The 12922-nt window shown below is 42.0% G+C and overlaps 1 protein-coding gene and 1 non-coding gene across 4 annotated transcripts in view; one reads left to right on the top strand and one right to left on the bottom strand.

Annotated features, from left to right (window-relative positions):
- Positions 1-12922, bottom strand: part of FAT3 (FAT atypical cadherin 3) — a 645126-nt gene that overhangs the window by 571319 nt on the left and 60885 nt on the right. The gene's annotated exons all lie outside the window — the stretch shown is intronic.
- On the top strand, positions 2958-3066 carry LOC129549115 (U6 spliceosomal RNA). Its single transcript, XR_008684478.1, has one exon. It is a non-coding gene; the product is annotated as a U6 spliceosomal RNA (small nuclear RNA).

Here is a 12922-nt window from a genome sequence, read left to right as displayed (position 1 = left end):
AAATTTTCAAAAACCAACAAAATCAGGCAGCCAGCCTTCAGGTTGGGCTTTGCTGACCACTGCTCTGACAATCAACTAAAGAAATAAAAATGGGCTTAAAATCTAAGTGAGCTTTCCATGTTTTTCTGCCTTGGACATCCTCAAGGAAACAATCTATTTTATTACACAAGTTCCCCAAATTCTTTAAAGACTCTATGAGGTTACCCTTGAAAGATGGTAAGTTATCCGTTGAGTCAACTTGTGATTCTGTCCTTTAGCCAGAGGGATGGCATAAAGTCTTCAAATAAATTTAGAAGAGTACACCTGAAATTGAATTGCTGGCTCTAGACTCTTACTTATCTCATTTAAGACTGGTCAGGGGCCTTGGCTTTAGTGACGGGTACACAGTTGAGATGAACAAATATATAACAGTAACAGCAGTCATAAAAATAAAGCATTAGAAAGGCGGAGAGTGAAATTCACCTTGGTAATCCATTCATGAAGATGAGCACTAATCCAAACCACCTAGGGATTAAAGAAATCCAAGGTCTAAAAGAAATGTCATATAATCTTCCTATCTCTGCTTTATATCTTATTATTAATCTTCATGGGGATCTTCAGCTTTTTTAAGCCCCAAACTCTCTGCTTCAGGCACACTTTATAGTGGGATTAACACAAACTAGGGCCCCATGAACTTCCTGGATCTTTGTAGGTCAATATAAATATCCATCACCTGCAACCTATACAAGGTTTTTGTGGAAGTCAGGTTGACTTAGCAATGTGCAAGCCCCTTAAAACAGAGGTCCCAACTTCTGGGGTCTAATCTGAAGTGGAGCTGATATAATAATAATAGAAATAAAGTGTTCAATAAATGTAATGTGCTTCAATCATCCCGAAACCATCCCACCCCTGGTCCCTGGAAAAACTGTCTTCCTCAAAGCTGGTCCCTGGTGCCAAAATGGTTGGGGACAACTCGCTGCCTTAAGCCACTTTTAAGAATGCTACATGGAAATGAACATAGCATACCACTATGAAATCTAAGAACATTTAACAGGAACTGAAATGTTAAATGTTCATGAAAGCTGTTTTATCATTAAATGCTTATGTAAGGAAAATGAAATCCAGAAGTCGTAATAAGGATTCTGGTTTCCCAAGGAGTTTATATAGAGAACACTAATAATTTAATACAGAATATGGATTGGGGGAGGGGAGCAGGAAGCCTGCACTAAAGGGCTTTCAGATTTGGTGAATGTAAGTCAGAAGTCTCATGGGGAGGGGGCCAGGGAGAGGCCAGAACCTCTTCTGAACACTCCTTTGCTTTGCTGATAATTTCTGAAAACTAGAATGATGTTTGGCTAGGAGGTCCAAATATTAACAAATGTTTTCTTCTCCAAGCCCAGTGATTTCCTAAAAGCTCTAACAGGCACACCTATGTTTTGCTAAGACTGAAAGCACTCTATGTGAGGTGGTTCTAGCTCTGTTAGTAACATATACCACAAAGGCAATTCCCAGCAAAGTTATGTCAATAAAAACAAACAAACAAATGGAATTTTGATTCAGAAAAGAACCCGAACACATTCCCTAAGCAGACTACATTATGCATCTGTTACTGCAGGCGGGGATGAGCCCTCTTGGCTGGAGTGGTCCCCAGGACAGCAGGGTCGGTAAGCCAATCAGATGCTTCCTGGGGACCTGCAGGCACACAGAGGCAGATGCTGCTCGAAGCTGCATCTTTGCCACGGTGCACGGGGCCTTCTGAGGACGTGGCACACCCCATCACACGCCGAGTGCGATCGGATTACAACAAGGCCCCAAGTCGGAGAGACGCTTGCCGGTGTTATAATGTACAAGTCTGTGTTCTCTGTTGGGGAGAGAGGACGCTTGTTCAACTCTTTCACTGAAGCTGGTTATTGTTATAGCTACTCCTGCTGCTAAGTCACTTCAGTCGTGTCCGACTCTGTGTGACCCCATAGACAGCAGCCCACCAGGCTCCGCCGTCCCTGGGATTCTCCAGGCAAGAACACTGGAGTGGGTTGCCATTTCCTTCTCCATAGCTACTCCTAAATATCATTTTTAAGACAATGTATCTGTGGCTGTGCTGGGTCTCTGATGCTGCGTGGGCTTCTCTCTAGTCACAGCGTGGGCTTCTCGGGGCAGTGTCTTCTCTAGGGGAGAGCGGGCTCCGGGGGTCGGGGGCTTCAGCAGTTGCAGCTCCCGGGCTCCAGCGTGCGTTCTTAGCTGCTTCGAGGCACGTGGGACCTTCCTGGATCAGGGACCGAACCCAAGTCTCCTGCATTGGCAAGCAGAGTCTTTATCACTCAGCTACCAGGGAAGGCCCTAAATATTATTTTTTAAAGTAATTGCTTCTCTAGCCTAGTAAATGGCTTCTTCAGGGTATGAGGTTATCACTACATAAAATATATTTTACTAAGTAATCTAAAGATATGGAATAGTATTATGGAATATAGTTATCCAGTATGAGGCACCTGTTGAGACACGTGAATTATTCTCCTTCATGTGTCAAAATATATTACAAGGTGTTTTGATAGGTAATGAAATCAGAGTTGGAAGGAGAATTTAGATAGACACACAAACAGCTCATTTTGATCAAGATGAAAGAGACTCCACTAAATGACATGCCCGAGGTGACACCCCCGATTGGTGACTGTAGAAAGGAGGCTAGAATTCTCACCTCAGAACCCCCCTGCGCACCCACTCAACAGGTACACACGGGCACCTGCTGGTTTAAGGGGGAAGCAGCTTCTAAACCTACTGCTAAATTTAGGGAAGACGGTTCTCACCTAAATTTAAGAACATCTATTGCTTAAATGCCCACAGGGAGCACCAGTGATACTGTGTGCCATTATTAATAGAGCCAGAATTTATTGCTTTAGTTGGCCTCTTTTGGCTTTCAATTTTATTTTATTTTTTTTAGACACTGTAAGTCAATTCTTCCCCATCCAGAGTGGTTGAAAACTGTGTTTGCTTTGGCAGCACATATACTAAAAAATTGGAATGATACAAAGAAGATTAGCATGGCCCCTGAACAAGGATGACATGCAAATTCATGAAGCATTACATATTTTTCTAGTGATTGCCAAGAGGGAGGTGGTGGTAGACAGTAAGAGTGGCAGTGTGGGATTAGCAGATGTAAACTATTATATATAGAATGGATAAACAAGGTCCCACAATATAACACAGGAGAACTATAGTCAATATTCTGTGATAAACCATAATGGAAAAGAATATGAAAAAGTATATATATATATATACATACATATACATATATATAACAGTATATATATATATATATATATATACACATATATATATATAACTGAGTCAATTTGCTGAACAGCAGCAGTTCAACACAACACGATAATTCAACTACAACTCAATAAAGATAAATTTAAAAGAACAAAGACTAAGTCACATAAAAATTCCCATCTATGCAACTCTGCTCACGCTGTGTGGCTCTGTCCAGTATGTTCTCCATCATGTCTTTTCCTTTTCTGGTAAATTTCCCTCCTTCTGATAACTCGACTCAGGTGTCATGTCCTTTCTGAAGTCTTCCCTGAGTCACACATTCCTCCTGCAAAGTTGGTGATGACCCTTTCATGCTCAGCTTTTACCTTAGCTTTTCTGTGGCTACATTCACCCATCACACCCCTTGGTAGTTATTGGTTTACACATCTGTCTTCCGTATGATATCGTACAGAAGAGTTCAGTCCATTTTTTTTCATTTTGCTATCTCCAGAATCCAGCAAAGTATCTAAGTGGTATCCAATACATGTATTTTAATGATGAAGAGTCAGACATAACTGAGTGACTGAACTGAACTGAATGCTGAATTTGAGAGTGGACAATTCAAAATCGAGTCTGTGGAATGGGTTTAATTATCTAATGAGAAACACAAGCCTGTTATCAGCTGACAGCAAACTGTTCCCCATAGCTGTGATTTAGAAATGACCTTCATAATAGGTTAACAGCCTTAAAGTAGGAACTAAACTAAACTCAGTGACAAAATCACCACCATTTCGTAAGAGCTATCAAAAGAGCAGGTTGTACAAAAGCAATGATGACTAGGAATTCATTTCTAAACTTGAGAAGAATTAATCAAATGATTGTCTCAATAGACTTTTTATCCTCTACTCTCTTGCTCAATCGCCAGGATCATTCTGCATGGTTGGTATTATCTAAGGCACACATCCAAGCTGCTTTGGCCAAATTTCCCTGGCCACTGCCTAACCTCCAGCATCTGTCCTGGTACCCACCCTCTGCTCCCACCAAAGGTCAAACACATCCATCTTTCTCAGCAGGATGCAGACAAATCTGCATCTGAAAGATGTGGAGGAGCCACTGAGAAAGCATCTCACCAGTTTCTGTGTGCTGGTCTCTGAACGGGACCCGCTCAACAACAGAGCCTTGCAGGTGATGTCGTGCCTCACGTAAACCTCATTTGTCAGGCAGCTTCTGGGGTGGGTTGCTAAAATGCTAATTGCTTTCAAGGGACTGGTGGCAACCATGTGAGCTGTTTATGTCACGAGCCAAGTCAGTGTCCTGTACTGGATAAAGCACTGGTGAAGCTTAGAAATATCTGATCCAGGTGGCTCTGCCAGTGGTTTCTTACACACTTAACAAAACAGCATGTGCATTTTCCCAAAGAAAGAAAAATGTATAAGAAACTAATTCAAGGGCCATAGAAATTAATTATCATTAATGTTAACATGAAAAGTTAAACAGGTTTTAAGGAGTTCTGTCTGTGGGATGATGGTTTGTTTAAAACACAGCAAAGAAAAAAAAATCTTATACTGGAAGATGAATACATTGACCCACATGGTTGCTCAGTCTTTCTCACCTTTCAAGTGGTAGAGGCGCCGACTTCCCCGGTGGTCCAGCAGTTAAGAATCTGCCTGCCAATGCAGGGGACACAGGTTCGATCCCTGGCCCAGGAAGATTCCACATGCCTTGGGGCAACTCAGCTTGTGTGCTCTTTTGAGTCTGTGCTCCAGAGCCCAGGAACCACAACGATTGAGACCACACCCTGCAAATACTGAAGCCCGTGTGCCCTAGAGTCCACGCTTCGCAACAAGAGAAGTCGCCACGATGAGCAGCCTGAGCACTGCAACCAGAGAAAGCCCACGTGCCGCAGCGAGGACCCAGGAGAGCCAAAGACAAATAACACTTTTAAAAATTAAAAGCAAAGTGGTGGAGGTTATAACAAAGTATATTTCAGGGGGTCACTTGGACCTTGCAAAGCTAATGCAACCAGGGAAATTCCCAAAGTCAGTCCTAGATTTCAGATGCTTTGAACCACCTGCCTTGTGCCTAGTGGTATTTTTGTTCCTTTCTGGCACTACAGATGTTCTTTTGTTCAAACATGACAAAGCAGAGTCTGCCTAAACCACAGCCGTGGACACATGAAGTGTGGAGCAAGTTTGCTCCAGTGAGACTCCACTCTTCTGAAACTGTGGCCAGCACAAGGGGAATAAAATACAATTCTGCTATTCCAGTGATGCAGGACAGATTAGCTTAGGGCCTGGGGCATCTGTTCCCACTCCAGGGCTTCTGATTCTATGCCCATCCTGATTCAGACACGCCAAGAACACACAAACATCCAGGAATGCAGTACCCAAGGCAAGTAACAAACTGAGAGGCTGATCAATCTGTGGAATGTGGTCAGCACTCATTGCTGAATAAATTAGATCAGTTGAAAACATATTTCAGAGTTGGGAAATGACAGGATTATTCTAGGCTTATTAATTTTACAAAGAGAACAAGTTAAACAGGCACTGTGGTTCTTCATGCTGAAATTGGCAGGGGGATCCATTTTTCGCCTTGCACATCAGGAAAAAAAAGTTTCATATTTTTTTCAACTAGGAATGTTCAGAATCAAAGATGTCACAGCAAAAATATTAAAACACAAGCCACATTTATCCAAGTAAGTGTATTGTTTAGGTTTTTTTAAAGTCGAGTTGCAAAAGGGTAGTCCGTGTTGCTCTCCTGCTGAGAAAATTATGCCGTTACTATATGCAGCTTTGTCAAATATGTTTCCAAGAAAGAGCATCATCTAAGCCTATGTGTTGTATTTCTTGTAGATGAAGAGATAGTGAAGAAATACAAAACGGATGCAATGCTTTAAAAAGGCAAAATAAGAAAAAACAGGCTAAAATTAAAATTCGATGAACGCAACTACATTTTATTTTGCAATAGAAAACCACATGTGCCAGAGAAATCACCGAGGGGGTCTAACTTTCTAATCAACATCAAGTATTCTGTATTGCCCAGAACACCAACCCAGGAAGCATTTTTCTGCTTTGCTCAAAAAACAGCAGACTCTCACTTGTTCACTAGATTTGGTGGAGATCCTGACTTCATTATAGCTCCTAGTGCCCTGCATAAGACTTAGGGGCTTGGGAAGCAATAATCTCGCCAGCTTGATTTTAGATGTGCATGCTAGGTCACTTCAGTCATGTCCAACTCTTTGCGACCCTATGGACTGCAGCCCACCAGGCCGCTCTGTCCATGGGATTCTCCAGGCAAGAATACTGGAGTGGGTCACCATGTCCTCCTCCAAGGGATCTTCCCCACCCAGGGATCGAACCCGCATCTCTTATGTCTCCTGCATTGACAGGCAGATTCTGTACCATCAGCACCACCTGGGAAGCCGTTCTAGATCACTTTAAAAGTGATATAAAATCACTTTTAGATAAGTGATTTTCTTATAAGCAAAATAACTCAAAACAAAGCCTAAGGATAGAAGACGTATAGAAATGGGAAAGATAGGAGATGATATCCCAGCGTGAAGCACAAGAATAAATTATAAGAACTGAGTATTACCCCTCAATGAAGCTTGTGTCCAAGAGCCCTCTCAGACTCCTTGAATAACATGCAAACCAGACGGAGAAGGTGGGTGTGGTATCCCCTGTTTCTATAGCAACAAATGAAAGGACACCCTATGCCAATGTCACCAAGATAATACACACAGGGCTCAGAGTTCCAGTGAGTCTGGACCGTGAAAACACCCTCTCCTCCATGAAAGGCTCCATTGAGACTGGCCGCACCTTCATCTCCACTCTGCTAAGAACATTTATTTAGTCTTCAACGCTTTACAGACTCATGGGTCAGAAATTTTCCTCTCCTGCCTGTCAACATATATGGAAATAATATTCTTGGTGAAAACTCAAATGACCATACAGAAAAGTGTCTTAAATTTTCAACTTGGTGCTGTTCAGCAAACGCACCCACACTATTTCCTTTTTTATTGCTTTTAGTTCAAGCAGGAAATGCTGAAATTCTAGATTTCCAACAAAGTGTGAAGGGGCCTCTTATGGACGATACAGCACAGGGAAGCCCAACTCGGATTGAGGAGTTCTCCGTAACGGATCTTTCCTTGTCCCCTACCCACAGAAACTTAAACAGGAGAAAGTGATAAGAACAGAGGTACAGATGGACAAACATATGGCCCCACTGACCGACACAATCTCAGGATTCTAGGACTAGAAGAACAAATGAGCATGGTGGCATAAAGGCACATGTGAGATACAAGACACAGTTCACAGAAATAACTGTCATCTGTTAATCACCGCCTGTGTTCTTTTACACTCTAACCACTTGATCGCCACATGGCTTATGCTGATATCATGCAAGATGGATCCTTTTGTTCCTATTGGACAGATGAAGACAGGCCACTGGGCTGACTATCTGGACTTTTGCCCCAGTAAATGTGTTTTTAAACCCAGAAGGGCTCCTTTGCTGACTTTAAAAACTGCATAGGTTTGCAGTGTGGGAGTTCAACTTTTACTTTGTTAAGACAGCATAAGAAGTAAAAAAATTTTTTTTGAACTTTGCTAATCACATGAGTTTGAGTAAGCTCTGGGAGTTGGTGATGGGCAGGGAAGCCTGGTGTGCTGCAGTCCATGGGGTCGCAAAGAGTCGGACACAACTGAGTGCCTGAACAAACTGAATTATACTTAAATAAGTTAGGAAAAAAAGAAATGCATTTTTATTCATATGTAGAAATCACGATAGCTATTGAGTCTGCAGACAAAAGCCAGTACATACATGGAGCTAAGATGCCATGTAATCAATCCCAAGTTCCCCATGAATCCAAGGACAGTGTGTTAAAAACACTGCCCCACACTCTCTTATTTCTGTAGGTAAATTCTCACAAAGAAAAAAATAATATGTGGGACTCAAGATATTCACCCACTTTGCCTGCTGAGGCAGGGACCTCAACCAGCACCAGTATAATTTGGGCCTTTGTAACTTTGGAGAAATATGGAAAATTTGAGGAGAGCCCAGACAAGAGCAATGAAAATGATAAAAGGGCTGGAAGGTAGGAGAAAAGGCTGACGAACGAGGATTAATTAGCCTGGTGAAGAAAAGACAGTGGGGAACTTAATATTCTCCTTGAAATATAGCAAAGGCTGTTATACAAAATATGATCACCATGATTCACAATTCCACTGAGAATGAAAACAGAGGAAACAGGCTTATGGAGAAGCACGACGAATATAGATTAAGTATAAAATAAATCTTTCATTCTAGGAGTTGGAGGCACTAAAATAGATGGTGGCTTGAGGAGTTTGCAAATTTTGCCTTCCTGCAGTGCCTACTCCCGTTCTGTCTGCTCCTCTTGTCCAATTTAAACACCACCTCCCCCACGAAACCCCGAGTCTCTCTTTATACACAGAATATTTCTCAAATTATAGCGAGCATCAGTAACACCTGGAGTGATCATTAAAATACAGATTCCTGGGCCCCACTCCCAGAATAGGTTCAGACTGGGGCCAATGGAACTGCATGTCCAACAAGCGGCAGACCAGAAGACACATTTCCAGAAGCAATGAACTAGATGCAGTCTCTCCCTACTTCAGGTCTCATAAAAGTACATCTACTTCTCTGGGCAACTGTCATTGTCCTCATACAAGACGGTACTAGTGGTAAAGAACCCGCCTACCAATGCAGGAGACATAAGAGATGTGGGTTCAATCCCTGGGTTGATCCTTGGGTCGGGAAGATCCCCTGGAGGAGGGCATGGCAACCCACTCCAAAGTTCTTGCCTGCAGAATCCCATGGACAGAGGAGCCTGGCAGACTAAAGTCTGTAGGGTCACAAAGAGTCGGATACAACTTAGCACATGCACACATTACAGCTAATGCACTTTTCTATTAAACTTTGGTCTGATTCAACTTTGAACTTTTGGCAGTACCTAGCACAATGTGAACAGCATGCACGCCCTAAGTAATACCATCCTTCACTGTTCCCTTAAAAGTGGGTCATTCTATGAAATAATGCTATCGGCAGCAACATGGATGGACCTAGAAATTATTACATAAGTGAACTACGTCAGGCAGAGAAAGCCAAGTATTATATGATATCACTTACATGTGGAACCTAAAAACATAATACAAATCAGCTTACGAAACAGAAACAAACTCACAGACACAGAAAACAAAGTTATGGCTATGCACGGAGAAGGGGGAGGAGGAAGGATAAATTAGGAGATGGAATTAACATATACACATTACTGTATATAAAATAGATAAGCAACATGGATTTATTGTATAGCACATGGAACTATATTCAATATCCTGCAATAACCTATAATGGAAAAAAAATCTGAAGCTATAAACCTGAAGCTAACACAATATTGTAAATCCACTATAGTTAAACACATTTGTTTAAAAAGTGTATCATTTTGACTTTGTAATTTGCCTAGAGTTTTTCCTAGCTTCATCATTTCTCATGTATTATTTTTTCCTGTTTCTTTCCCTAAGTGGCTCCACAGCTTTAAGAGCTTCCAATCTACGCACATGAAATTGTCACATATACCAACTGTATCTAACACTCAATATCAAGAAAAAAATCTAGTGTGATATATGAAAATTTCCTTCTGATAAGGTTTATTTTTCCTCAGAGTTTTGGCTTATCTCCCCAAGACTATATACCAAGGAAACGGCAGGAAAGGAGCCGTATTTATAACTTATTGTTTATTTTGCCTAGTTCTGGCAGAAAGGCCAGGGAGGTCAATGAGCAAATGAGGACCTGGCATGCCTGAAATCATGCTGGTTGCAGCTGAAGTATAGGTCAGAAACTGATCTGGAAATTTACTCAATAAACTCCCCCTCCTGCCCATCAACTATCGAGCTTACTTACTGACTAAGAATTAAATGCGAAACAAATGCACAAGAATTAACACAACAGTGAAAATATGGACCCCCCTCCCCTAATGGAAAAAGTGGGGATATGTCTCTTGGGCTTCAAGTTAACTCAAATTGATTCAACAAAGGTGTTTCTCAGATTATATGCCCAGCAACTGGGTCATCATATCATAATCTCTCAGATGTCTCAAAAGCATGGTTAAGATTCCACTGTTTCCTTAAACTAGTCCCAGTGAGTATTCACACACACACACTACAAAAATTTCTGTTACGGTGAACATTTAAATGGCCACAAAAAGCAATTAGCACGTAGGTGAATAAGCCAGGACAGAACACAGTAAAAAGGATTTCTGGATTTGTGGAATCTCCAAGCTGCAGTACATCTGATTAGATTTGTGGAATCTCACAACAAACAAACAGAAATTCACAGAGCATCTTACACAGAGCAGATGAGACTCATGATCCTAAAAGAGACCCTCAGGTAAAAACAGTCTACAAATCGGACTTGCTTTTATTCCCTGCATCTTGACCCTTGCTTCTTCCATGCATTTTTTCTTTTCCTAGAATGCATGGCATGCTCTTTGTTACTTCTTACCACTGAGTAGATAAACCAACGCAACAGCACAATTTAGCAGTCAAAAACTGATGTCCACTCCACTCGACTTCATTTAGGGAAATTCAAGGTCTATTATCCCAACTGCCAGCACAGAACACTGTCTGAGACGGGCAAAACACAAAAGAAAATTAAAAATACGAGTCCACTCCAATGAAGAACCACAGCAAGAAGTGACTCTGAAATGCATGTGCTGGTCTGCAGGCACACCAGCTCGTAACTGTGAAATATGGTCATTATCTCATGGAACTGATCTAATTTTGTACTCAATGCCCTAAAATAAAGGATTTCTTTTGAATATCAAATACAAGGACTGGGACCAAAAATTGATAATAATTTGACAGCACTTTCAAGCACAGCTTATTTTCCTTCCACCTGTCACACTAAATAGCACCAACTGACAACTACTCCACAGGCTGAATGAATGAAAGAAGATGCATTTGCTGAGCTGAGGAAATGCCACTGATCAGCCACAGCAGAGGACTGATACTAGCTCATTAGCGCGCTTAATACGCAGGCACAAACAGCATGTTTAACGAAAATCTACAAAGGTATTGGAATGCAGCTGGCATAACACTAGATGAATTTTTTTTTTCTTTAGTACAAAGAAAGGAAGGGGAAATATGCTTATCTCTTTAAGAATATCAAGGTTCAGGCTGTAAGATTTGTGTTTATAAATGTGTGTGTGTATGTGTGTGTGTGTGTGTGTGAATGCCTGCAGATGTGCTAAGTTGCTTCAGTAATGTTGACTCGTTGTGACCTATGGACTGAAGTCTGCCAGGCTTCTCGGTCATGGGATTTTCCAGGCAAGAACACTGGAGTGGGTTGCCGTGCCCTCCTCCAGGGGGTCTTCCCAACCTAGGGATTGAACCTGCATCTCATGTTTCCTGCATTGACCAGCAGTTTTTTTACCACTAGTGCCAACTGGGAAGTCTATATATATCTCACTGCTCTGGGTTCAACGGTGTGTCCCCATATATATATATAAAATTTCATTAAATCAGGTTAATAAAGAAAGTGAATATATTGGGGTGACATTTATTAACATCGGTGCTAAAATCAGGAATAACAATTACATGTAACACTTGGCTAGAGGAATTTAATTTCAAATACAACAAGAAGCCCAGAAAAGACAGGGACTCTTTTCTCAGGAGACTTATTTGCAGAGCAGGAAATAAAAACAACACTTTTATACATAATGTTTAATTCATTAACAGTTGACAGGATTATTAAAGAAAAATATTTAAAGATGGGCATACTTTTAAGATGGAGTCCTGCTGAAAATGATTCCATTTTATTTTCTCATCAAAGAAAGGCCTTAGCCTAATCCCATAATTTGAAAGAATAGAATTAAAGTCACTCTCTCATTTACTCAAGTCATTAAAAATGCCTTCCTGAGCCTCACGATTCTACAATTTCCATTGGTGTTAATGTATTTGCTAATCCTCTCATTTTCTCAACATCACCACTTATTCCGGTTGTCACACGTTCTGCATTGAATCCCTGCTTCTGAAGATTTTTCTGCCCCCCCTAGAATATGATCCACTGATTACTGAAAGGGGCATCCACACCAGAAGTGTGCCTATAACCCTGGAGCCCAGCCTGGTCAGGGAGAGAAGCAGGCAGTCCCAGCGGACACAGCAGTAAGGGCAGGAGAGGGTTGGCCTCTGGCGAGTGCCCTCTACACACCCTGCCCCGGACAGCATCTCTCAGCTACTGATAGATTCAACTCAATCTCCAACTCAGGCTGTGATTCTTACTCCCCTGGCACATGGAGTTAGGAGAATTAGACTCAGAGAACCTAAGCAACCAGACAGGGTGGAGACAGCTAAGCAGAGAGAGCACTGCAAGCTGTCCCACTGGCCTGGGCTCAGCTGTGTCCCCTAAATTCATAGTTTGAAGCCCCAACCCACCAAAGTGTGTGTACTGGAGACAGAGTCTTGCAGGAGGTAATCAAGACGCAATGAAGTTATGAGCAACGCACCCAGATCCGACAGGGCTGGTGTCCTTAGAAGGTGAGACACGAGCGAGCTGTCTCTCCTCCCCCGAGGCCCCTGACATCTCATCCTCTCTCCGTCTCTCGTCTCTCGCGGCGAGCACTCAGAGGGAAGATGCACAGGAGGACAGGGCCGTCGAACAAGCCAGGAAAAGAGCTCTCAGCAGA

The sequence above is a fragment of the Moschus berezovskii genome, chromosome 25 (assembly GCF_049115385.1).
Source record: "Moschus berezovskii isolate FMDL1 chromosome 25, NW_MosBer_1.0, whole genome shotgun sequence".
Taxonomy (NCBI): Eukaryota; Metazoa; Chordata; class Mammalia; order Artiodactyla; family Moschidae; genus Moschus; species Moschus berezovskii.
Note: the sequence above shows the minus strand (reverse complement) of the source record. Positions and strands in the feature narration are given on the sequence as shown.